Here is a 26,966-nt window from a genome sequence, read left to right as displayed (position 1 = left end):
ACTAACTAACAAACTGTTTTCCAAATTCATTTCTGTCATTATTGAAATGTGGTGCCAGTTTATAAATCTGTCTGTTAGTGTAGAGGTAAGTAAATTTTTACTCACTGAAAAATAGCAAGTGGAATGGTAAGATGTATTTTGGACATCACGAAGTTAACTTACATAAAGGTTTCTATTACAGTTCAATGAGATAATATTTTCCTTTAATATTTAATTGTATTAGCTATGCAGAAACTAACCAGATCTCTCTGGACATTGCTTAATAAATTACGGAAGTCCTAGAGTAATGAACTACACGATCTAGCAGCGTTTGCTAGAGTCACAATATCTCTTTCTTGCTCATTGTGTTAATGTGTGTTTATTACTGCATTTAAGGCCACGAGGTGAAGGTAAAAAAAAAGCTAGAGAAGGGTCCAAATTGAATTTCTGCCAGATATATAAGCTTTACAACAGATAGAAACCTGCATTTTGTATTCCACATATATCTGCATGACATTTTCACAGGGTCAACTTCAGCTAACAGCAGTCTAGTTCTATGTCACTCTGCCTGGATAGAAAATATCTGGAGTTAATGTTACCTATAAGGACATCCTAAACATGAGTTACGATGTTGTATACCCCAAGTACAAGTGAGATATGTTGGTAGCCCTTATAAGAAATGTCTCTCAGAGATTTTTGGAACTGTATGTCCCGAGATATCAAATGTATGATGTGAGCATGTGGTAATGGCTCACATTCCCTCTGGGTATGTATCTGATCTCATGCCAAAAGGTAGCACAAATCCAAGCTTACATCATGGGATTCCACTCACCAACATAGTTTTATTTCCAACATTGTCAAGTTTGGATTAAGGGATAGACTCATTATACTTAAATGCAATTTTTAAATCAATACTATCATTTGCATTTCTATTCCTATGTATTAAAATACATATTTCCAAGAACAGAAAAATCTGTTAAAGTTACACTACAGTTTGCAGGAGCTATGACACATCCATTAAAACCAGATGGGGACATACACAGTCTTCCTGTAAAAGTAACTCAGACATTAGAAATGATGAAAATATAAAGTAACAAAATTACCTTAACTTTTTTCCCCTTAGTGAGGTAGCTTCCCTTGTTCCTATCTTGTAAGAGACTGTTTTCAGATCAAAGACTTTATTATTCTACAGTATGTGGCTAACACCCTGTATAACTACTGATGTTTAAAATATAAGAAGATTATTGAAGAGGGGTGCCATTGGAGTTGATTAATTTGTATTTGGAATCTGCAGATAAATTGCAGTGTATATTGTGTTATACTAGTGGCCTTCAGAGCACAGCATTCTGGTTTGGGGGACGGATTGTTTGGGTTCCCAAAGAAATCTGGCAATTTCAGTACAGTATAACAATCTATCAAAGGTCAGAAGGACTGTTCCAAACATAACAGAACCATTCACAGAAATTAGCTGTGTGAGGAAAGTCTGCACTTTCTCTTCAACTTGGTAATACCCTTATGCACAGCTAGCGTTTTTGTCTTCTGGTGTTTGGTATTTTGTTTCAATTTGTCATTTTTGTTCTGCAGTTCTGTAAAAGGTGGTTCATCATGGAGGCTGTACTGCTTGGACTCTAGACAGGTAGGTCCTCCTCATTCTCAACCTTCTTCCACACATCCCTCTCAACATAAACATGCACAGACAAACCTATACACGTACTGTCAGAGCTGATGTACGGGTTGGCCGTCTTGTTTCTTTGTTGCCCCAATGTTATTTTTTAAGAATAATGGTGTCAAAGAGCTCCAGAACAGCTGAGTGTGTGCTGGATGTGCTCAGCAGTTTCAGTATTTATACAACATCCAGAGGTCTTGTCCAAGACAGTTTTCACCATAAGCTGCCATTAGTGTAGGAACTTGATTTGCAGTTTCCTGCTATTTATTCCAAAACAAACTTATCTCCCCTCTGTAAGTGCAACACTTGCATGGCACTAAGGCCTTAAAAAAACCCGAGAAGAGCAAACACACCCCTCTGCCCCCCAAACAACAGTGGATAGAGACTAACTGTTTTGGAGACGACAAACCAATGTAATGTGTGGTACTACTATCTGTGAAGTAGTGACCCGTTTAGGGCAGAGTGTGGGTCTACCAAAATAACTTTTCACCAAGCTATCACTTCAGAGTCAGGGAGGCATCAAGAGTGGGCTGCTCTGCAAGGGAAGGTGCAGGCGGGGGCAGGAGCAGGCGGGGGCAGTGCTCACCACAAAGAGGCTCGGTCCCCAGCATGGCAAGGTCAGCCGACAGTCCAGGGACTGCCAGATGTGTCTGCTGTGATGAGGTGGGTTTGAAGTCAAATCAGCAGGTCAGTGTCAAGATCAGCAGCGTGCATGGCCAAGCACAGACGACTGACACTGTAGCTCAGACAAGGGAGCAGAAGGCCTGAGATTAATTGTGGACCCCCAGCAAGACTTCTTACAGCTTTTTTCTCACAGGGTTTCGCTTTTTTGTAGAAGTCTGATCAAAGACTACACATCAGATCTGGCCTTGAAGACAGGCAGCTAAAATCCACTTGGGGGAGAAGGTGTTGCAGAATCTCTACACATTGTTCAAGGCCCTAGTAGCACTGTGGACACTAATGAGGATTCCGTTGTACTTGATATAATCTGATCAGAACATTTATACATAATTGACACTATTGGCTTCAGGTTCAGTAATTTTCAAGCTTTCATAAAAACGTCTAGCACCTTGTCTGGCAGAAGGTAGTTTTAGTTTATTATTCTTCAGAGGTAAAAGAATCCTTTCCTTCCAAGTAGATAATGTCCAATTTCAAACCTCCTTTGAAGGCTTAAAGCAAATGCTGCTTTTGGAGTAAAGATTGCTTGGAATCTTGAAAAGGCTCAAAACTAGTGCTTATTTCTCAGTAATACATGCAATTGTTTTCCTAAGACTTCTGGCCTCCTACAGAAAATTTTATAATTAAATTGTTATGATAATGTGAATTCAGATTTTTCTAGAGAAATGAAATTTGCTAAATATTTGCTCGTACCAAAGTCTGTCACAAAAAATTAAAAAAAATTCTAGTGGGCTGCTATACCAAGCAAACTAGAAGAGGTTCTCCAACAGGATTTAAAGTGATGACAGTGTATTTTGTATCCTGTTTGCTCCTTACATGTATGCTTTCTTTCCTCTCCTGTTCACAGCAAGCTTTGAATTACACTCACATTGGACTAGTAGAAAATTATTTAACCACATCTTACTGATTATGTGACCATTCTCAACATTTACCATGCCATGTAACTTTTATTTACTGGTAAATGTATTTAAATGTGCAACTGGACTTTGTCATCATGAATGAGTTCTCCCATGAAAACTGACATTCTTTGGTTATGCTGATTTGAGTGTCATGATGTTTAAAATTTGCTTCCATCTCTAATGTAGTTTAATTTCTGAACTTTCATACATTTTAGCCATACTATTCCCATTCTATTCCTGCTGTAAACTGGTAGAGCTCATCTGTGTATCAGACTAGATACAGACTGTAATATCTCTCCCATCCTCACCGTGTAACATCCATGTTTCTTGTACTGTTTTAATTTTTTTTTCCTTGCTTAACTTTGAGCAATACTTAATCCTGTATCTCTTGGGCCTTAAAACAGCATTTTTCATGGAATAATCATTCCTTTTCTGCCCTTTATGTTCTACCAAATTCTTATCACCTAAAAAACATAACAGGAAATTCAATTAACTCAGAGAGACTTTCAGGCTCACCCACTAACAGATATTGCTAGGTACATAGGTTTCACAGAGCTTGCACCTTTGACCAGAACATTTCAAGAAGTCTGTGTCCAAATCCTAGTGGTCTTTATAGAAGCATAAAGCCATTTAGGTTGGAAAGGACCTCTAAGATCATCCAGTCCAACCTTTAACCTAACACTGCCAAGTCCACCACTAAACCATGTCCCCAAGTGCCACATCTACATGTCTTTTAAATACCTCCAGGGGTGGTGACTTAACCACTTCCCTGGGCAGCCCCTTCCAGTGCTTGATAACCCTTTCAGTGAAGATGATTTTCCTAATATCCAGTTTAAACCTCTCCATCACAACTTGAGGTTGTTTCCTGTTTTCCTATTGCTCGTTACTCTGGAGAAAAGACCGACACCCACCTCAGCACAACCTCCTTTCAGGCTGTTGCAGAGAGCAGTAAGGTCTCCCCTGAGCCTCCTTTTCCCCAGACTAAACAACCCCAGTTCCCTCAGCTGCTCCTCATCACACTTGTGCTCTAGACCCTTCACCAGCTTCACTGCTCTTCTTTGGACATGCTCCAGCACCAGTTATCTTTAGAAACAGACAGAATTTGTTCTCTTTGTTTCCCAGTAATTTGCTTTTTAATACACATCCTTACTTAGAAAGCTGTATACACTTTTGCACAGCTGATATCTTGTGTGATAATTTTGCCTGAGGTTTTCTTTCTCTTAACTCTGGTACATGGCTCTCATCACTGCCAAACAGATATCTATATATAGATAAATATATACATATATATACACATGTAATCTTCACAGTTCTTTCAGTGAGGACTCAGAGCACTTGTTCTGAAGTTTATGTTGGGAAATAGAGAGTCCTATTTTAGCATTAGGCAGATCCATATAAAAATTATTTCTTTGTCAGTAGCAAACTCCCAGCACTGCCTCAGAAGATTCACTTTTACCTTCCTTATCCAAAGTGATGTTAATTCACAAAATATGTGTCTTTTTATTTTCTGTTGTTCATCATTAACTAATGGTACTAGTAAAAATCACCTTTATCAGTCTCAAATTCTTGATTGCACTGTGTTGCATTCATGACCATGTTCGTCGCTCTGATGTTATAAGCCTCAGTCTTGAAAATGTTTTGTTTGTCTTGATTTCTCCTTCACTTTTATACACCCCCCCCCTTTTTTTTTTTTCATTTTAATTGGTACATTTATAGCCTTAAGTCATCCTTGTGAAATGCATTTTGGTTACTCTTCAAGAGAAGAATTTGGAAATTATGCCAAAGGATCAATGATAATAAATCAGAAATTCTGCTTTTATGCCTGTTCCCTATAAATCTCAGATAAAATGGTCATAATCACCCAATACACTGGTAAACCTGGAGATTACTTGGATTGAAATCCTTGTCCTCCTGTGTTTGAAGATTCATTTAAGAGAATACTGAAACAAGGATTCTTGTAAGCAAGGGCACTACAAAGGCAAAGTAATTATGTTATCTTCAAAGCTATGCTGAGAAAAGTTTTGTTGCTTTTCATTATTTTCACTGCCATTCCAAGAGCCAAATTTTTTGTGAAATTTGTAGATTACAATCTTGAACAAACCACAGAGAACTCAAAAGTCACAAGTCAAATAAGTAGGAAAATCAATTCATTTAACTGAGGAAAATTGTATGAACAAGGAATCCTAACAGCATTTTTTCTTGCAATCTACCATCAACATATTGTATACTGACATAAAAATAGATTACAGTATCTCTAAAATTAAAAATGGAATTGTATGTGTATATATATATATATATATATTTCCCAAGACATTCTCATATTTTACAGAATTTGATCAATTCTCACCCTCTTGTATAACTATTGATGGAACAACAAATTATTCAGAAATAACTGATTAATATTAGAATCAGTTCCTGGTCTTATATTATCCATGGGTATGTTACTACTTTCTACTTTGTAACTGTATTTTCTTATTTATTAAATGTTTCCAGTCTTAGTCATATTTATGTATCAATCCCATCAGGAAACTCTAAACACTATTATTCTCTAGAACTGTATAATCTTGCATAAATATATGCATTGTAGCAATACTGTCACTGCATTGTCTCTGTTCTCATTCCTTTATTCTAGACAAATTTTAGGGCAATTTCTCATTTTGTGTTTTCAGACACATACTTTAAAAATAAAATTAAATATTCCAAATCATCTACATTAGAAGATGGGAAAAAACAATTAGTCTGCCAGAAAATGTATTTTCTTTCTCTTAACCAGTTGATGTGAAGTATTTATTTCTGTTCCATGTAAATTATCAGTATAACGCTGTAGGGATAAATGTGAGGGTTGTTTAAAAACACTATACCAGTGTTGCCTTTCAGTGGAAAAGTGTGTTATGGTATTTATTTATGTAGTACATACAGTAGTTCACCCGTACACCATTTTTTAAAATAGGGCAAGTGTGTTTATGGGTTATAAAATCACCAGCTGTTTACTGTGAAACCCTGCAACAAGTGCATTAAACAGATTTTTGGAAATGTGCATCTACAACTGAAGCTCTTTCATTTTAATGTCTATTTTTAAGTAGACTATGGCTTAGCATAGCACTTTCCATATTATAGTTTTTAGAACAGGAGCATGCCATTATACATATTAATCCATTTGTGCTCAAAGTAGGATTTTCCTGAAATATAATTAATTGTTGGCACAAGAGATCTGGGAATTAATATTTTTGTCATCCAGTTCCAGTTTTAGATTTAATACTTTATGATCTAAAAAATCTGCATTTGATGAAAAGAAGGTACAAAGGCTGGACTGGCTCACTTTTTCTGCAGCCTTGCCTTCCAGAGGTTAACTTCCTTAATAAGTATTTTTTATACGTGCTTCCCCCCCCCCTCCCCCCAAGATGGATCATGTCCCAAAGCCTGTACAGTTCACAGCTGTCAGAAACCTCCTAAATTAACAAATAAATGATCCTTCCCTTTCTGTGTAACACTGTGGTACTTTAAGGTCTGGCCTGTGCAAATTAGAAACAGTGGTCTGAGTTGTCCAGGTGTCAATCCAAGAAAGATGGAGTGGTTTAGGTGTACTAGTATTCACGTAGAAAACAGAGCCCTGAACTGTTAGGACAAAGTTAAGGTTGCAAAGACAGTCAGAGAGTTCCAAAGTGCTGGAATTTAACTTACATGACAAACTCTTTTAATATATTTCCATTAATGAAAAGCTGACTGTTGGGTTTAAAGTTTTCTCTATTTTCAAAGCACAAATTCTCTCACATGCAACCTTTCCAACTACTATATGATTCAGCACAGATGTTTGCTGCTCGAGCAGTGGGAGTAATAATGAGGAGCCTGCAAACAATGGTAGGTTGTAATCAAATGCAGACCAGCCATTTGACAGTGTTGAAATACTCTGCATGGATGGGTTTTTCAGCTATTTACTGACTGCAGGGGCGTATGGAGTCCTCAGTGGTATTTGAAACTATGAGTTGTTAGATGTACATGTTTAGTGGTTACAGAGCATAGAAAATTGACTTCTAAATCCCAGTTTCTGAAAATCTACATCAAAAACGTGCTTATCCATATAGATCAGCTGATAGGACATAGACTCGAAGATTTGAGGAACAAAAGGAAGTCAGGAGGTACCCAAAATGTGTATTTTTCTTAATTCAAATAACCAGACATTGGATCTAAGCTCCATGGTTGGAACATGTCACTTGTCCTCTAGTTTATGTGAAGTGTGAGGAATCTCTCAATACTAAAATGTATTCTGTAGAACATGTTCAAATGCTTATACTGAGACAAACTCCTACTGAACTTCAGAGGAAAACTTGTCTGTTTAAGGACAAGAAGCACTTGTAGAGACGAGCAACAACTGTACTTACAATATGGAAATCTAACATGAGTTCCCTAGAGCCGTTTGGAGAATTTTAATCCAGGGATGTGGTACACTATACATGTATGTATACTATATATACATGTCTATATAAAATATACAAATAAAAATGTATAGTACAGAGAGTTTTCTTGGCAGTGGGCTGCAAATTTCTGTATATTTTTCAAACAGTCACACTGCCCAGAATGTCCTGTTTAACTTCTGTCTCCTGACAGTACATTAAGTCACTGAATTAAAACTACCCAGTAAAACACCTCTGCAGCAGTGCTAGTAGTTTTTCATTCCTGGCTCATTGGTTTTTGTGGATAAAACAGTAATAGTTATTTGTCTTCTGAATCCAGCTGTCCAAGAAAAAAGGTTAAAACTGTCTGTTTAGCATAATCTTTTTATTTTTAATGGAAAAAAATAATTGTTCAGCTATAAATGTTCCAAAATTACAACCTCCCAGTTCTGTTTCTCCCAGTAAAGTAGATGTGACATCAGGTACTCAAACATGACATGCATTTATTCCATGCCTTAAAGCAAATAATTGAGCAGAATTTCAGAGAACAAACAGCTTAATACTAAGATTATGTTCTAGTTTAAACCAATGTTTAATGCATATATTATGTGAAGAGGCAGCTGAAATGAAAACAAACCTGGTTAGGTTCATCTTGTCCAGGAAAGCGTATCAAGAGGTCTTAATTACGCTAAAGAGAGCAGTATGACAGATTAACTCTGATGTTAACATAGTCATTACTACAAACTTACTGAAAGTTTCTTGTCAAGGGGCAGATACAGATATTAAGAGTATTTAACAAATGCAGAAGATGGAAATACTAATACTGATAAAACTCTGATAAATTTAGCATACGTACATCTCGGATTTGATGCCACAGTATCAATAAAATCTAATTTAAGTATCTGCTTAAGGTTGAGAAGGGTCTTTTCTTTTTTGAGTCAAGTCAAATACCAGAAACTAAAATTTCTAAAAAATAATTTTATATACTACTTGAGAAAAAAAACTGTTTCATATATGTTCTTATTAGGTCTCTTAAATGACAGCTGTTCTCACAACAGCCAAATAAAGCGCGTATTATGTTGTCATGTTGTGTGGTTTTAAAGTGAATAGGAGCAGTCATCTTCAAGGATGTGCTAGCATAATTGTATTTATATTTTAATCCATTTTTAATACTTGATCCAATTTACATTTGTTTATAGATATGTAAATTTACATTCTATAAACAAATATCACTAGGGCTAACTATAGTGCTGTAGGAATTGTACTGTATAAATGCTGAATGAATCATGACTCTATGTATGAACCTAAATGTTATAGTGGAAATATTCCTTATACAGTATGGAATCCAAACAGATGAAAGAAAACCTAAGAGTCTCTAAAGTTCTTATGTAGAATTCTTACAGATTCTGCATCTGTATGTACTGTGATAAGAACCCTCAGCAAAGTGGAAACTACTCTGAGGTATTATAAAAGGTAAACTGTACCCAGATTTGTTGCCATTACAAATGTGTGTGTGTGTGTGTTCCAAGGTACTTTACAGCTGCAGTGATGAATATTCCAGCATACAGAACCTTCATTCTTGCCCACTGTAGGTTCAGGCCTTCATTAAGTAATAACTTATCACATAACAAAGTCATATGTTGTGGATGTTAACTGATCTAGGATTTTCTCACAAGGTACCATTAGAAGAAACAAAATTAGGGGGTTTTCCCTCCTTAATGCCTCTAGGAGCCATTAAGCTTTGATTAACCTCATGCTCAAGATTTTCAGAAACACCTAAAAGCTCTCCCTGACAGACTTGTCAAGATAACGTTACCATTCCAAAGCCAAAGCCTTGGAGAATCAGGAAAAAGACACCCAAAAAATGTTATTTTCTGGGTGGGTCTAAGTGCTGTGGTCTGTCAGTGCAGTTATACTGTAGCGACCAGGGATAGAACATGGCTTAAGGAGTGCTTACACAGAGCGATAGTTTCATCAGGTTCAGGAACAATGAAGTCTTTTACTGAAACCTGTTCAGAGCACTGACAGATGACAGTACTCTGTTGTTTTACAGGTCACTGTCTGGGTACTTCATATTCTATGAAATAAGCAATAGTTGGGTCATGGAGAAAGAAGGTGCATGGTTACCTTGCCCTTGCCGCTGTAACTGAGGTCATGTGGATCTTACTGGAGGGAGGGTAGGGTTGTTCTTTCCTGGTGAGAACAGCATGCTCATTGGAAGAAGCTTCTGAAATGAAGGCAGAAGAACATCAGAAGGTGTGCAGTGGTGGTGGCTGAAAAGAACAAGAGTTTGACACAGAGCCCGTAATGTGATTAATTCATAGAAAATGCACTTGGAAGAGAGATAAGTGCTTTAAAAAGACCCACCTAGAACAGCATCAAGTATAAATTCAGCTCTGGTTTAAGAACTGTGGAAGAAGAAACTCTTTGTTTACCACTCAAGCAAAGACAGACTTGATAGGAAGCAGATCTACTCCAAATGTTATGAAGGTAACCTAATAGGTTATATTACTTAAATGTAAGTAAAGGCTTTGGTATAGGATTTGGAGAGAAAGCTGCTGTTGAAAAAATTCTGTGTCCTCTATGAGACTGTGCCCTGGTGGAGGCTTGTGCTTATCAAAATGCCAGGTTTTCTCTTTTTGAGTAAACAAAAATTCTGTTTATTGGTAGACCAAAGATGCTTTTTGCAGGCTAAGCAAACTTGACCAGAAAATCTTAGTTAAACAGCAATGGCTAGGTGGACCTAACACAGGTAGACTGTTAGCTGGTATGGAGAGGAAAATAGACATGATCTTCACCATTATTCTGTGCAGTAAAATGGGTTCAGAATTTCAGATAGTTGTTCTGACAAAGCTAAGGGAGTAACATGAGTTTTTGCCATACAGAAAATATTTTGCAACCTTGAGTTTTGTAGGCTATGCTACATCAATGCTTCCTCTAAATTTCCAGTTACTATACCTGAACTGAAATAGTTGACAGACAGATGAATCAACATTTATTAACTAAAGCCTACTTAAACTTCTATTTTTGTATTCATCTTCATATAGATTTCACTTGTTTCAGTTTTGACAAACACAGTTCAACACTTGAAAACCATAATATTTGCAGTGAAAGCAACACTGACAAACTGAACAAAAAAGGTATATCTGTCTTGGGAAAAGTTGATCTTGGACCAAAATTTACAGTATATACTGTCAGTTTATCAGGTCAGACCAGGTGGCAAGGCCATTAGGAAATCGATCTAAAAGAAGTCAAATAGAAGAATAAAAGCAGTAAGTGATGAATAGAACTGCAAACCACAGCAGACAAATAAGCAAAAGCATGAAACAAAGTCCTTACACTTTGTGATAAGACAATATCCCTGCAAGTAATACATTATTAGTCACAGAGTGGGATAGAATTTAGATATTCAGGGCCTCCTGCATTGAATATGTGAATCACAGTGACTGTGAATCTGTGCTTTACAGTAAGTTTCATGTAGAGCTGACAAGGAGGTCTCTAAATAGTACAGCATAAAGGGAAAGAGCAGATGAGAAACCATAATACAGATGAGTCTTTTTAGAGAGAGCAGAAAAATCACAGTAATCCATATTAGAGAGCATAATATGGATGCTACAGAGGATTGGAAAACACTGGGGAAATTTAATTCAACTACTTTTTGCTCCAGTAGAGAAATAATAGTGATTCATTATATTAATTTTTTTGACATATTAGGATGTTTAATGTTTAGGAAATGAGATTCAGTATCTCTAGATACTACTGTGAGTATTGTTTGGGCAGTCTATTCAGGTTTACCACCATGTTTAATGGCCAGATCCCAGAGATCACCGAGACGGTAACAGGTGTTGATCAGACCTTATATGCTTACAGTATAGTATCCCAGGTACAGGAGCATTTCATCTTAGCTAGAGTCTTTAGGGGGTCTTAGAATACAGATAACAAAACATCTTTAGCTACAGAAACGTAGTGAAATACAACTTTGTATTGGAATTGCAAGTATTAGACATATAAAAATCATTAAGTGATAAAGAAGCAAAGCATGTTAAATTACCAAGACTTATTAAAAAATACTAAGAGGCAAATACATTCATTCATACAGGTTTTAAACTGGTGGACAAGATTGTCAGTCAGCTTGAAATTACACAACATATTCAGAAATAAAATAGTGAGATGTTTATGCACTTTGGTAGATAACACTTGGCGTTTTAATTACCTAGAGAGATAGTTTCTATTATGATTATTAAAATTTTAATCTATCCATTTGCTATCTCAACATATTGTCTTGATTAGTTGATTTAATTAATTAAGATTACATTATATATATTTACAGTCTACAAACGCTGTTACACTCACACCTATGACTACTTTTCCTCTATGTTATTTTAAAAGAGGACATGAGAGATTATTTATTTAAAACTTCAGGATGCTTCTACCAGACTGACATGTTCAGCCTTATAAAATCTTTTCTAGCAAAAAAAAAACGCCAAAGCAGCATTGGTGATCTCTAGCTACAACTGGGATTCACATTTGAACAACTGGCTTGTCTTGGGTAGAATCCATCTCTTTGTTCATTAAAATTAATGCTCAGATGTGGTTTATGATCCTTTGGTTTTAGTTATGTACCACATACAAGAGTTTTCCTGTCATATAGAGGAAAGATACATTTTCCCAAGATTTTTCAGTATGTACATCAACAAAATTCTATTACTTGAACTGTACACAGATAGGTTTCCTAATACATCAGTAGAGCTCTGCCTAATTTTGCTTAACTTGTCAGGATTTTCTGAACTGTGGCATTGAATGGAGCATCATAAATATTGAAAGATACTGTTTATAAACACGTAGCCACTTCCAAGTGGAGTTTCACTTCAAACCAGATTGTTAACTGCATTATTCACATTTTGTCTGGATTCATACTAAAAAAGAAAAGTTGATTTGAACATTGACCAAACCAGGATTTTGCTATAACTAAATCACTGTTAGTCATGGAATAAATTTGCTTTGGGTATCATAAAAATGAATATAGACTTAAATTTCTTAAATTTTAAGTAATTTATTAAGTTTAGGTCCCAAGACAAAAGAATGCAGTGTGACTCAAGTAACTGCTCATGCAGCTCAATTTGAATCGTGAATTCTAAATATTTTCAGTGAAGAAATTTAAGTCAACTGGGTTAGAAGTTATGTCTACAAAAGATTCATCACACAATCAACAACATACTTTAGTAAAGGACTGGAATGTGTTTACAGGCATAATACTAAAAGGCTACCTTTGCTGAATACATATTTCTATTAATATTTAGTCCAAAGCTGCCTGTGAGCAGCTTGAGTGAAGATATTCCAATTAAGTTGTTAGCCTATAGGGGCTAGAAGTGGTTAATTTTGACCAGTCAGGTTTGGATATTCTGCATTGAAATCAATTTGACCCATACTTGTAGATACCTCATATTTAGTATTATTTTCTGTTGTCTTAGTTACATGCTGAGAGAGAAGAGCAAAAGGATAGATAAACATGTCAATAAAAGGAGACAAGTAAGCTATTATCCATCCCTTTGACTGTTTCCACAGAATAAAATAGGAATTAGTATTCCAGGCTTGTGACTCTACCTCTTGGCTCTTAGACTTTTAAATGCAGTTGCTAATAATCTCCATGCATTCATGCATGCTGACAGATATGCCACAACACTTTAATCAGCATTGGCTACAAGGCTAATAAAGGTTAGTAATAAAATAAAATTCTGTAGGGGCTCCCTCTTTACAGGCAATATCAAGCCCTATGAACTTTTAATGCCTACTCTGTCTATTTAGATAGTCATGGCTCAAAGCCTGTATTAAAAATAGCGAGGAATGCTTATTCTGAAGTGTTTGAAAATATTGCAAATTACACTGTAGTATTGGCTTACTCCAAACTAATCTTATCCCTTACTGACCTTTGCAGAAACACTTCTCTTTCATTTGGCAGCTTCATTTCCCTTCTTTCCTTCTGTCTTATTCCCCTGTCTTTTTACCTGTAGTTTATTTAGTCATCAGGAATTGGTGTGATGGGGCTGCTGCTTTTTAACAGGTAGCTGATAGGTTTGTTGTGTTCACCCAGAAGCAAATACCTATTTCTCATTCCATTTCCATTGCAGCTTCATTTTCATCTCAATATTGTATTCCTCAGGAGCTGCACAATACATTTCTTTTGAGGAAAGCAATGAATGTATTTACTCTTTGTTTTGCCTCTGTACAGGGTACTGTGGATTTTCCTGTCCTTTATTTCCCTTTACACTTCATAAAAAAGCTAAATTCATCAGGAAGCTAGAAATAAATGCAACAATGTGTCAAGAAATAAACATGTACACATGCATTTGCAATAAAGGTCTTTCATTAGCATTATTTATGAAAAATAGATAGAATACAGTACAATAGCAATGCAAAAATTAGTAATCCCAGTGAAAAGCTAAAATCTTCTTACAATGAAAGATGGATATATCTTGTATTCTTTAAGATCACCAAGCTTATATCAGGTCTAATTCTACCCTCATATTTGATATGTTTCCAGACTTCATAGTGGAAATTGGATCTTTTTACAGTCATGAAGAAAAAAGTGAATCTGGAGTAGTCTTGACAGAATGAGTGCATTTAACTATGGAACTGCTATTTCATTTCAAACCACATAAAATAATATACCCAGACACTGATCTGTACCATCCTGTTGTTTCACCACAGAGTCTTCACTCACAGGACCAGGAGACACTGAATTCTTGTTTCCAGGCTCCCATCCTAATCCAGCAGTCAATGGACTTTCCCATAAATCTGTGACAAAAGCAGTCTGGCATTGACATGCCCATTGCAACTCTTGGTTTTTAGGTAGGTTGTGAGTTTACAGATCATCTGTTTCATTCATCTGTAATGACATTATAATTGTATTCTGTGTGTAATTAATTCCAGTTGTTTTAGAGCCATTGACAGGACAGACAGTTTTACCCAGTGCTCCTCAAATCCTTATAATCCTGTAGGATATCTTTGTGTTATGCTCCAGGATATCTCCCGTTTCCATGGGCGAGCTATCCACGTTGTCAGAGTACTGGCTATACTGACTACCAGTGTGTTTTGAAAGGTCCTCTTTTACCAGTGGCCTGGACCCTACTCAGTGACATGGTTTAAGAAGCAGAGGCTCAGAGATGTTCTCCTATCAACATCCACAGCTTGACTGTATCAACTTCCATCCTCAATGATAACATTTAAATGCCTAGGAAACAGTGCTCCCAGAGAACAAATAGGTCTGTAAAAAAGGTGCCCTCACTTTCAAGTATCAGAGTTTGGATAATCTAGAAACAGATGAACTGTGGTTCTGCTTCTGCTCATCACATGATGATGAGGGACTTAGAATTATCACAGAAGCAAAGAAGCAAGGAAGGACATTCCTTCAAGACCTCGGTTTGATAGGTCTCAAGTAAGTTTTTATATCTTACTGTAAGATGCCACTCAAACGCAGGTGTAGAGAGGACTCTATACCTACTTGAAACGTCTGCCAAATCCTCTCATGTCTTCTCTTTCTGATGAGATCCATCTTCCCTTATGGTGACACAAAATGCGTTCCACTGGAGGATTGCTTCATTGAAGACTTCGGATTTTCTACCAGATTCTGAGTTTTTACCCTGAGCATTTCAGCTGAAGTATTCTCAGGATCTCCCCAAGATGCGCTATGGGTAGTCAGAGAGCCTCAGAGCATCCTTGTACTGACCGTACTGCGAGGCTGTTTGCCCTGCCTTCATAGGCAGAAATATTGCCATGCTAACAAATATCAGTTAGAGGAATGTCAGCAGTATAAGCTGAAAGACTAGACATTAAAAAAAAAAAAAACAAAAAAACCTAAACCAAAATAGCAATAAACAATACAAAACAAGAGGTCTTAATTTTTTTAAAATCTGGGATCTACTGCTTCATATTACTGCATACAGCTTAATTTTCACTGTCTCAGTCACTGTGCTCTTCTATAGGCCAGAGATAATGGATAATCACATCTAAGCAATAAATCTCAAAAATCTAAGACTAGCAAGCCACAAGCCATAATGCTTATGTTAAAATATGTCATCAAGATGCTTTAAAGAGTAAATCTATGATCTATTCAAGGACTTCTGTGAGAAAAACAAAACCAAATTTGTTGATTACAGGATTTGTTCAGACTTTGTTTTTTCAAGTTCTCTTCTTTTAAGATTTAAAAAAAAAAAAAAAAAAGGATAAATTATTTTCTGTGTGGAGGACCAGCAAAGTGACTATTCTACTTATGTCTTATTTTCAGGGCTAAAGAAGGATTTAAATAATGCCAAAGATTTTGTGAAAGTCCTTAGCAAAGATATGAGTCTTTTTCAGCAGAATGGCACAAGAAAATAACAGGATATTTTCATATCCATGTATTATAAATGTTTAAAAATGTTTCTAGAAGGACTACTCCCAGACACAAGGTTATATCCTTTTTTCCTTTCTGTTTTCAGAATGGTTTTTTTCTAATAGCTTTCACACTTTGTTCATAAAAGAAAATCACACACCATCAGTTATCCTTACAGAGAAAGCCTTATGTTTTGTAATAATATGCCCAATTTGCTGTACTATTTTTGCAATCCTGCCAGTGTTTAAGACTTCACTATTCATCACAAAGTCAAATCCAATTTTTTCACTGCTTGATTTCTTCACTAGTACTACAATTAACATGTCCTTAGTTCTGTTCTTACATGTCTTGCTTTTTATCAACATCTGGCAAGCCTATAGCTTTCGTGGTACTATAGTTCGGCAAACATTTACAGTGAAGTATTTTAAGCATATCTAGGTGACAGCTCTGGATATAGAAATAGAGTAATTCTTCTTTACTGCAGCACTTTCCTTCTGTACTTATTTGTCTTCAACACAGTTCTTTCCACTGAGGAATCTGTACCACTTGTTGGCATCAGTATCTCCAATCAGAACTCCCTCTTTACCATCTGCTAGTGCGAAACTGATGTGCTGTGCAAGAGTTATACTTGGTACGCTTTTGAAGTGGTCTGTGAGGTTTACAATGTAAACACAAAACTAGATTATATCAGTTCTGCAATGTAATATTTCTTAAATAACAAAGCTAGTATTTTTCCCTGGTTGTCTTATAAAAAGTTCACATTTTCACAATCTGGTTATCAATGATTTTGTATTCACTCTTCAGTGACATAATTCTCAACAAACTTGTAACATTAAAATTTTGTCACAGTTAAACCACAGCTGCACTTTGTCTCTGAGAAGGATAATGCACTGATTGACATACAGACTATTACATGTATTCTTTTTTTAACATTTAGGTCATGTCTATGTGACATCAGTATCAGGGCCCCAGTGTGAATGCAGATTTCTGATTTGCAATGAGTTGACCTGGAACTCTGCAGTTGTTCACTATTTCCAACTGGCTGTGCACACTCAGGCATGTCAATAAATTTCTTTGTGCCCCAAATACCCTATGGAATAGGAATTATATTGTGGAATATGAATTATATTTCTTAAATACTTGCCTCTTCTCTATTTACATTTCAAGGTCTGCCTTTGTTTATGGTCTACAGGTACTACCAAAATACAACTGAACAACAACAACAACAAAATAGTTACAGTTCTAAGTCTGCAATATAACTTTTCCAATTTCTTAGCTGCCAGGAAACTTATTTGTAGTGTATGTGTAGAAACTGCATGGTTGCTTAGACACTTAACTACAAATGCTTTGCATATTTATAAAAGTTAATAATTAACATCATAGATGATCCTACTCATGTAAGATACTATCTATCAATAGCAACAAAAATGTTAGCAATACGGTTAGTATAGTTAGTAAATGTTAGTTCAGTTAATATATTTCTTGGGTTTTTTCCCCCTTTGTGTTCTTTGTTTGAAAATGACTTTGATGTAACATAACTGTACATCTTTTATTACAACCATTTTTACTTCTTTCATCCTTTTACTCCTGCTTTCAGTTTTGCTTTCCCAGCGGTAGCCACACTTTATCTATAGCTACATTAGCAAATGGCGTGACACAACATGACTACGTCTGTGAAGCTAAATAGAGTTTGATCTACATCGATTCAATTTCAACCAGGCTTATTTCAGACTAGTTTTAATTTGGTCCCATGGACTAAATATTCATTAGTGGCTGCATCTAATGCAGTCCAGGAGTACAACTGAAAGGAATCAAGTTTCATGACTGCTCTCATGGTCCCTGGTAAATGAGGACTCCTGGTAGATGGGCCTCAAAAATGCAGTCATGATTAAAACTGAAGTACTGATGCAGTTGCACAAAGTAATGAACACATAGGATTGTACTTTCTGGTTGCTAGGGAGATTTGCAATGCATTTATGTTTTGTGTACATCTACAAAGTTACTGCATAAACTTTGCATTCTAAAGTCCAAAGGTCTAAAGCCAGATCTTCAGCCAGGTTGGCTGGCTCTGGAGTAGAAAAAGGCCACACATGCATGTTACAAGAGAAAGAGCAGGTCCCTAGACTGTTTTTCTTTCCACTATTACACAGCTGCAGATGCTGCCACACAGATCTCTAAAGAACTGTCTGACAAGTCCATCCACTCATTGATCATTTCAGCCTGGCAGGGAGGGTAATCAGTCGCTAACAGGATGGGTTTTGTCAGGCTGATGTTAGTAGGGCAGGGTCTCAGAGCCAGTGTATCTTGCAGATAAGCCTAAAAAAGGCGGAAGAAAACACAGCAGTAATCATGTCAGCCTGTCAGATACCCAGCACTCACACAAAACAACAAGATCCAAGATGGTCAAAGCTGAGTGACCCAAAAAACTCTTCCTGAAATTGTTGTACATAGCCTGACAGTTGTGGACAAGTCCTGCTTTAATGGAATAAAGCCACTGCAGAGGGGAGAGTAATGTGAAGAGAAAATTACCATGTGAAGAATTTATATTTGATTCTGACACTTTCTTTTTCCATGTAATTATTAACGTGTTTTTTTAAAGTGCATTAAAATTTCATTCAGATTAAGTTGAAATGTAAGAACAGGAATAAGAGTAATGCGTTGAAAGATCCTGTGTTGACAATCAGTTTTAGGCAGTAACCTTAATCAAGGTTAATGTCATTTCATTGCCTCATCTCAGATCCTCATTTTGTGTCTTAGGCAAGCCTGGCACTTTTGCTTTTTTTCCAAGTAATCTGTTTTATTCGTGATATGTGCTGCAGACTAATTATTCGGGCTTATCACATGTTTAAATAGCATCTGTGGTGGCACTTCATAAAATATTTATTATTAAATGTAAAGTACCCAAGATCTAAAAATATTTTTGTATTATTTTATTTAAAAGTAACAACATTTTATGTGGAACTTGATAGCAAGTTTTCAGTAATTTATGTACCTCAATTTTTTATTCTTGCCATAGAAATCTATGGGAAGTAATTCTAGTGCTAGGAATTGCAACAAATAGTTCCTATTTTTTTTGATCTCTGCAAGACCCCATTATGTTCTGCATGTGTACATTACATTGTACTAATTCTAGCTCATGCGTTTCATTACAGCATGGTTTGCAATATAAGCCTCCTGATTCTGCTGCATAATACATCCTACTCAAATAATCTATTTGACTGCACCACTGATGTTTCCCCTCTGATATTATGTAGTCTTCTAACCTTAATACTTTCAGTTGGCCACTGATATTCCCCAAAATGTAGACGCAACCCAAATAAGCATGGTTTGATGCTTTGCATAAGGAGAGGGTGCATACGAAAGTTCTTGACTATTTCAGTCATTGAAGATCAGAGCCTAAATTTCCAGTCTCCTTTTTTTGGCAAAAACTCAAATCTTCCATTCAAAATGCTGATCTGCCAAACTTGGTTAGATGAGTCATCCTAATTATGCAAGTGACCTTACTGACTGCCACATGGCTGTGCAATTTAAGAAAAGATTAAAAGATTTGATCATACATTGGAAGAGGGTAAAAAGAATTGCTGCATTTAGTTGCAAATGTAGGAAACACTGAAATGATAGGATGTTGTATCTTTTGTATCTAAAGCAGACTGTAAGAAAATTAATTCATTATTAATCATATTTTCTAGGAGCAAAGTAAGTTACGGATTTCATTTACTCATCTTCACTATGTAGTATGTATTTTGGAAACAGCACCATCAAGTGGATGGAAACACAGGTCACTTTTACCTCCATTTTCAGAGCGAGACAAAATAAAACTGTGTACTTTACTATGGGCAAAAAGTATTCTCATCCAGAACAGATAAGTAATGCATTTTGTGTACAAATACAATTAACATTATCCTTACACCTCATTCTGTTTGAATTGTACAGGTAGTTATCATCTTCTGGGTTAGATACGAATATCTGAGTATTTACCAAGTACCATCATGTGTGTTTGATCAGGCCAGACCAGTGAGTTACAGATATATTATCAGATAATTCATGTTTAGGCAACTTTCACCTCATGTAAACAGGGATTCTGCAAGGTGATATACTGTAGAAAAAAAGGGACCTTCCATTTCCTTCTACTAATTCCTTTTTGAACTAGCTATTAATATTGATTAACCTTTTTTGGAGCTGCATGTTTTGTTAAAGGGAAGCTACCCCACAAAGATGAAATGGGATATGTTCCTAGGCAAATATGTTGGGGATGAGATTTTTGGGGGCCTTAAGCAAGGGTAGGAGTGACGTGTGAGGCAAAAATATACAGATGGTCATAATCTCCTATATCCATCTGATTTATTCTTTTTTAATCACAGTACATTCTGATTATAGCTTTGACTTTGCTCTGTCTTTGCTACTGTTTTCTACTGTGTATCAAAAACTTTTGTCTATTCTAAAAAATATTAAGCAATGGTCTAAGCTGCTCATCTGCTAAAAGCTACCCATATTTATCCACCTCTGTTGTTTACTGTCATTAATAGCAATTGCATTACACAATCTGACCTTGAAATGACAGTTTATGTGCATAAATTCACCCTGTCTCTAACACACATATAAACACACAGTATTCATGAACACAAACATTAAATCAAAAATCCCTAATTTAATACTGGAAAAATACAAGTGTGAAGAAAGAATACTGAAACATATTGGAAATGTTCATGTAAAATACATTTTTTCATTTTAAATTTTGCAAAATAATGTCTGCATCCTCTCACTTTTTTTTTCCCCCCCAGTAGCACAGAAAATAGCAAGTGCAAGTGCACAGTAAGAACAGAGACATTGTGTGATTGTAGTGCTGTTCCATAACAAGAATAATACAATAAACACTGGGAATTCTGTTTTCTAATAAAAACAAATATGCAGTTGGCTCACTATAAAGAATTATTTGATGTACCTATAGGAAGTATCTGGAGACCATTTGATGCAAAACTGTTGTGCCTCCCACTTGGTAGTTAATTTTGGCAATATATTTTATGTAAAGCTCTGTGCTCAACTGAGGAACTGTTTTCTGTTTCCCTCCTCCTCTGTGAACATGAAGAGCATTATGGTACTGATGGTGGAGGAAGGACACTTCGTCCATCCTACAGGCAGCTGTGTTTTTTGGGATGAGTGAATGTTGCCCAGGGACATTATTCATTAAAACACCTAGGAATCCTTCAAGATAAAAGACACTATAGATTAACTTATGTTAGAATTCTGTACCACATCTAAGTCTGCATTTTCTGAGGAGTGTTGATAATGTTTCTCATTACAGTAAGCACATTAGATCTTCTAGCCTTATATTCAGGCACTGATGTAAAAGAAACATAGCTTATAAGTACTTAGATCCTCTTTTACCAACTTTCTCTAGGGGGACATGCATTTTCCTTACCATAATGAGGCCCATAAAGAAGAAAAATGCTGTGGCCTAGTATAGATAGGGAGTCACATTACAGTAACTTTTCATCAGAATTAAGAGTAGAGACTACTGTATTATAGCAGTGGTGGGGAACTCTGCTACTGTTAAGAGCCAGCTGTCAACATTTCTGTTATAAACCCCATTTTTCAGGGGCTTATAACTTCTCTTGAAATTGCACTCAGGGTGAAGCTTAGTTTAGAAAGGCTAAGTAAGGGAGTGATCTTTTGAAAATGAAATAGAGGGCCAAATAAAAGAAACCTGAAATCTATGCATTTTCTGGTGAACTGCTGTTTTCCCATTTTGTCTCCTTTACCTTTAGTTTTAGTATAAAGGCCTTGTAAATAGTTTTCAAAAACATTTCAGTGCTGATACTGAAGTGATTACCGTATAGTTAGAATGCAGCCTCAGCTCCGATGAGAAGCTTTACTAAACACTCTAAAATGGTTACAGAAATGTATCACTCCTCTGGGACAGTCTGTTAACAAAAGAAAAAGAAAATAAAGAAAACAAGAAAACAGTGCAGGACTAAAATAAGATGACGGAGATGATTCCTTTGGTGTTTCTGACCCAGTCAGCTTCTCCAGCCCATCTCAGCTCCAGCCTGTTTCTTCACGTCGAGCTCCACTACACACTGAGTTTCTGTGGTGTGGGGAATGCAGCACAGAGCATTTTTGAGACTCTCTGTCCATCATTGCCAAACAGAAGTGGAAACTGTACAGAGAATAGTCATTAAACTGTAGAAAATAGCAATGGTAATTAAATAAGTGCCATTTTTAACTCTCAAGAGAGTGTCTTACCCTGGCATTAAAGGGCAATGGAAGTGCTGGTTTTCCAGCCACTTGTAGACACGGGAGTTTTCACTGAACTCTTTGTCTGACTGTTAGCCTTAGTGTCATAACCAAATTTCATGTCAAGGGATTAGTAGCACTGCCAATCAGTGAGTGAACAGTACAAAACCAAACCTGTGAGTTTTCAGTTAAATTTCAAAGCAAATTTATGACTGGTTTTTATTACTCTTTTGAATAAATCTCTAGAGACATCCTTGCACTCAAACTTTATTAGAATGCCCATTAAATGTCAAACTTTAAACTTTAATGTGTTGTAAGAGTTAATTCCTATTGGCAGTATATCTTCTGGTGTAATTCACAGCTTAGCTTAAAAAAGATCAATTATTACAAACCAGTGAAAAAAATTATGCTTGAAAATAGGACAAATTTGCTACTTGATTATTTCTCACAAATTATCCACCAGCTCTAATAGTTGCCTACATACCCAGAATTTCTCCAGCATTTATTTTACATGATGTTTTCTGTCATGCAAACAGTTGTTATGTTGCATTCTGGAAGAGGCAGCGTACTGGTGGTGAAGGTCCTCAGTTGCTCAAGGGTATTGTAACCCTATGTTACATGCTTAACTAGTCATCAGTATGATTATATGAGAAATATAGAAATAAGGAAATGGAGAACAAAATGCCTACACAGTTTATTCACATGCAAAATGAAAAGAGTGGGTAAGTATCTCCAAGACGTTCAGCTTTCTTGTACTGTTGAATATTCCTGATCCCTTGCCTTTGCATTCTGGATTTCTGTCTTTCAGGTAATAACACTTCTTTATTACCAGCAGCGTAGGTAAACACTTGGGACTATATGAGATTCACTGAAGCAAGCTGCTGGTGCCTTTTCAGAATAGACTGAAATTATTAATTGTGAGTCTATACATCTGACTACTGCAAATCCGATCTTCCAGTGAAGGATGATACAACTACCTGAAAGGAGGTTGTAGCAAGGTGGGTATTGGTCTCTTTTCCAAAGTAGCAAGTGATAAGACAAGAGGAAATGGCCTCAAATTGTGCCAGGGAAGTTTAGATTGGAAATTAGGAAAAATGTCTTCACTGATAGGGTTATCAAGCACTGGAAGGGGCTGCCCAGGGAAGTGGTTGAGTCACCACCCCTGGAGGTATTTAAAAGATGTAGACGTGGCACTTAGGAACATGGCTTAGTGGTGGACTTGGCAGTGTTAGGCTTATGATTGGAGTCAGTGGTCCTAAAGGTCTTTTCCAACCTAAATGATTCTATGATCCTATGATTTCTTGATGTAATGCCTGCTCCAGAGAATAGACAGTAGAAGATTGCCACTGGGTGTTTCCTTTGATAATCTTCCATCTTCCGGAAACATGATGATGTTTCTGTAGCCTGGTTTCCAACCATTCTCTGATGACAGCATCTTTCACCTGAGAGATTTCATTCTGGGCCCATCCATCTTTCTCAGTGTGCAAAACCCCATACATACAACATGCTCCTTTTTCAAACTGCAGTTTCCTTGCCATTCCTGCAACTGAGCTTGTATCTTTCCACTGTATTAAGCAGATACTTTTTCTGCATTTTATATTTATTTAAATTATAGTTAAAATTAATGCAGGGTAAAAAAGAACATGCAGCAATATGACGAACAATAATTTTAGTTGTGTTGTTTCATGCATATTTTATATTGTTGCTTGCCACTCATTGATTGTGCCTTGAGTCAAGAAACAGATGAATCATCATCTCAAATGTTTCCTCTCCTTATTTTCATGATTCTCTCTTCTTTCAGGACAGTAAGTGGGAATAAGTAATTGCCCAATTTCTTCGCTGGATATTCGGATACTCACAGTATACCTTAGAGAACAAGTATCTCATCGTTATCACAGTTTTTTAACTTTTTTTTTTTCTTTGTGCTCATTGTAGGTAGAGGTATATGAAAGGGCAGGGATTTGTTTTTTCTTTTATTTACACCCATCTTGACTTTGACACAAAGAATTAAGAATCTGAAATACAAGGGCAGATTATTTTCTCTGTTAGGGAGCTAAGGATATTTTATGATTATCAAAATCTTATATTGTTGCTTCCTTGCTGTTATGACAACACAAGATAATTGTTTCTTATTATTCAAGGGCCAGAATGTATTTACAATCTTTTCACTAGATTTCCTCAATAAACTAAAAGGCTTCTTTTCTGAAACAGACACTTAGAGATCTAGTTTATTGCTGATAGTTTGCCAATTGTACCAGAATAAAAATTAAAATTGCCATTAACACAGTAATTTCAGCCTCCATTTTGATGAGCATTTTGTATTGTTTGGGTTCTGAAAAATAAAAACAGCACTGTGCAGGTGGAAAAAAGCTTTTGATAAAATTCTTCTCACAAAGGGAGAAGTATTTGAACACATTTTTAATCAAATCAGAATCAACAATAACTTTTTTATGACTTTGTGGTTTAAGTGATATATTAAACCATGTAAAGCAATACTAATCTCTGACATGAGTAATAACAGTCACTTTAGGGAGGAGAATTTACATTGTTTTGGGAAATGTGTATAAACTCAAGTGGTAAAATCTAAAGAAAAATTAAGCAAACAGGTTGTTCCAGAATGTCAGATAGTCTGTATAAATGAAATACTTGCTTTCAAACAGTTGCGTCTGTAAAAAAACCCAATAATTTATATATATATATATATATATATGTATATATATATATATATAAAAAACCAGAAATATATTCTTGGTTGAATGTTATGAGCAGATTTATGTCCATAAGAATATGTTTAAATACTTATTCAGTCTCCAGTTCTACATTGAAACCTTACATTTTTATGTTGGGAGACTGAGAAACTGCCAGAACAAAAGGACTGAAATAAGTTTTGTTTTCCTATTTCTGCAACTCCTGAATGGGGTAATGTTATCAGCAGAGATAATAACACCTTTAAATGAGTTGGAATTTATTTGGTTCACAAAATCATATGGGAAGATTGACAGCATCTTAAACAGCAGCAGTCAGTGAGGATGTGGCTTGAGTGTTGACAGAAGTGATTTTTCAAGTAATGAAGAAGGTTACGTGATTATGTTTCCTGAAGCATACTTTGCCTGCCGTGTGCACTTGCTGTATATTGTCACCCTTCTGAGTCACAGAAGAGCTTCACTTTTTTTCAGAAGCAGGATCAATAGGATTAGGGGATTTGTGCTCAAAGCTTGCCTGTGGCTTCTTGTTAAGCATGTCGTGTGCTTTATAGCTGCCTTTGACTGGCTTTTTGCACTGTTCCATGGTATTAATCACCTAAATAATATTCCTACATTCTGATGGTTTGGCCAGTTTTTTCTATTAGTACTTTAAAAAATAAGGTATATAAAAAGGAGTCAGAAGTCAGACCCCACAATTCATGTTTAGAATTTTAAATAAGTCTGCTCCTGAGAAATTCTGACTACTCTTCAACTTTCATAGCAACTGGTGATGCTCAGAATTCTATGTTTTCTTATTAGAAAAGTTGTTTGCCTGTAGCTGTCCTGCAGAAGACCTATTGCCTTTGTCTGTCAAACAGTATACACAGAGAAGTCTGTACAGCCAGAGGGATAATGTAGTTTGGCAGACACATCAAGTCAGATATGCAGAGGACAGCTTAGCTGCCGCCTTGCAGGTCAGCTAACAGCCCATCAGAACTGGTTGGGTAAGCTGATGATTGTGCAAACCAGATGTATTTGGCAAGACATGATTTGCATGAAATGGTAATGTGTACTAGTGTGCTACAATTTAATGGGCTTCCATTGAAGTGTGGAGTTTGGACATTTTATCACTGGTCTTTGTTGACGCTGATCTAATGGATTGGTATAAAGTCACAACAAAAAGAAGTGATTACTGAAGAAGCTGAGGAATCAAGTCCTTTGCAGAGCTATACACAAAGCACATAAAATGCCAACTCTGAATGATCACACATAACATTTCATTGCCCCAGCTCAACAGCAAGAGAAGAATACTGCTGTTTATCTTACCTACTTTAATCCAATTTATAACTTCTATTCTATATCTGACCCTTTTTTGTACACAGAGGCTGTTGAGACATACAGCTAAATACTTCAGAATACTTACTGCACATACAGGGGTTTGTGTAAGAGGAGAGAGAGCTAAACTGGGAGCAATACACATTGGTAGGTCCCGGTCCCTACAGATATTAAGTGAGAAGAAAATAGAAAAAATAGAGAAAAAAAAAAAAAAAAAAAAAAAAAAAAAAAAAAAGGAGAATTTTGTTACTTGTGTAGTATATTTTTGAAAGGTTTCCTATTGAGGAGTTTAGAAAAAAGATGCAGCATACCTGTAGCTTTGCAATTGAGTAGTTCATTAGAGAGCTAATTAGATGAAGTGCTTGATCAGTGATGGGTAAAATATGTCAGAACTTATCTGAGCACTGGTTTAAGAATAGGCTTATCCTTTTTCTAGGATGGAACAGAAATAGATTCCAAAAGCAGAAAGAGCTGTTTCTCGGGAGAATTTGGCTTAAGAAATTCAATATTAAGGAAAGTCATTTAACTCAAGTTTATTGTTTTGAAGCTCAATTAGTGGACGTGAATTAAGCATTGTCATACTATTCAGGGAAAGGAAAAAGCACAGAATTGTATGTAAAGGAGTCCAGGAGGACAAGGACTGCATAGGACAGTTTTGTTGAAACTCAGTATGTCTGGATTTGAATATTTGGTGCTTGGAAACAGACAGGTAATATTGGCTGAAATTGC

At 36.1% G+C, this 26,966-nt stretch overlaps 1 long non-coding RNA gene across 1 annotated transcript in view; it reads right to left on the bottom strand.

Moving 5' to 3' along the window:
* Positions 1–9,743: 9,743 nt before the first annotated feature.
* LOC113484322 overlaps positions 9,744–26,966 on the bottom strand; it is a 45,394-nt gene continuing 28,171 nt past the window's right edge. The window contains exon 3 of the long non-coding RNA XR_003399203.1: positions 9,744–9,886. This is a non-coding gene — a long non-coding RNA (uncharacterized LOC113484322). The remainder of the gene's footprint in view (positions 9,887–26,966) is intronic.

Source organism: Athene cunicularia, assembly GCF_003259725.1.
Source record: "Athene cunicularia isolate RWA chromosome 11 unlocalized genomic scaffold, athCun1 chr11_part1, whole genome shotgun sequence".
In the NCBI taxonomy this organism is placed as follows: Eukaryota; Metazoa; Chordata; class Aves; order Strigiformes; family Strigidae; genus Athene; species Athene cunicularia.
The sequence above is the reverse complement of the archived record's forward strand: the minus strand, read 5'-3'. Positions and strand labels throughout refer to the sequence as shown.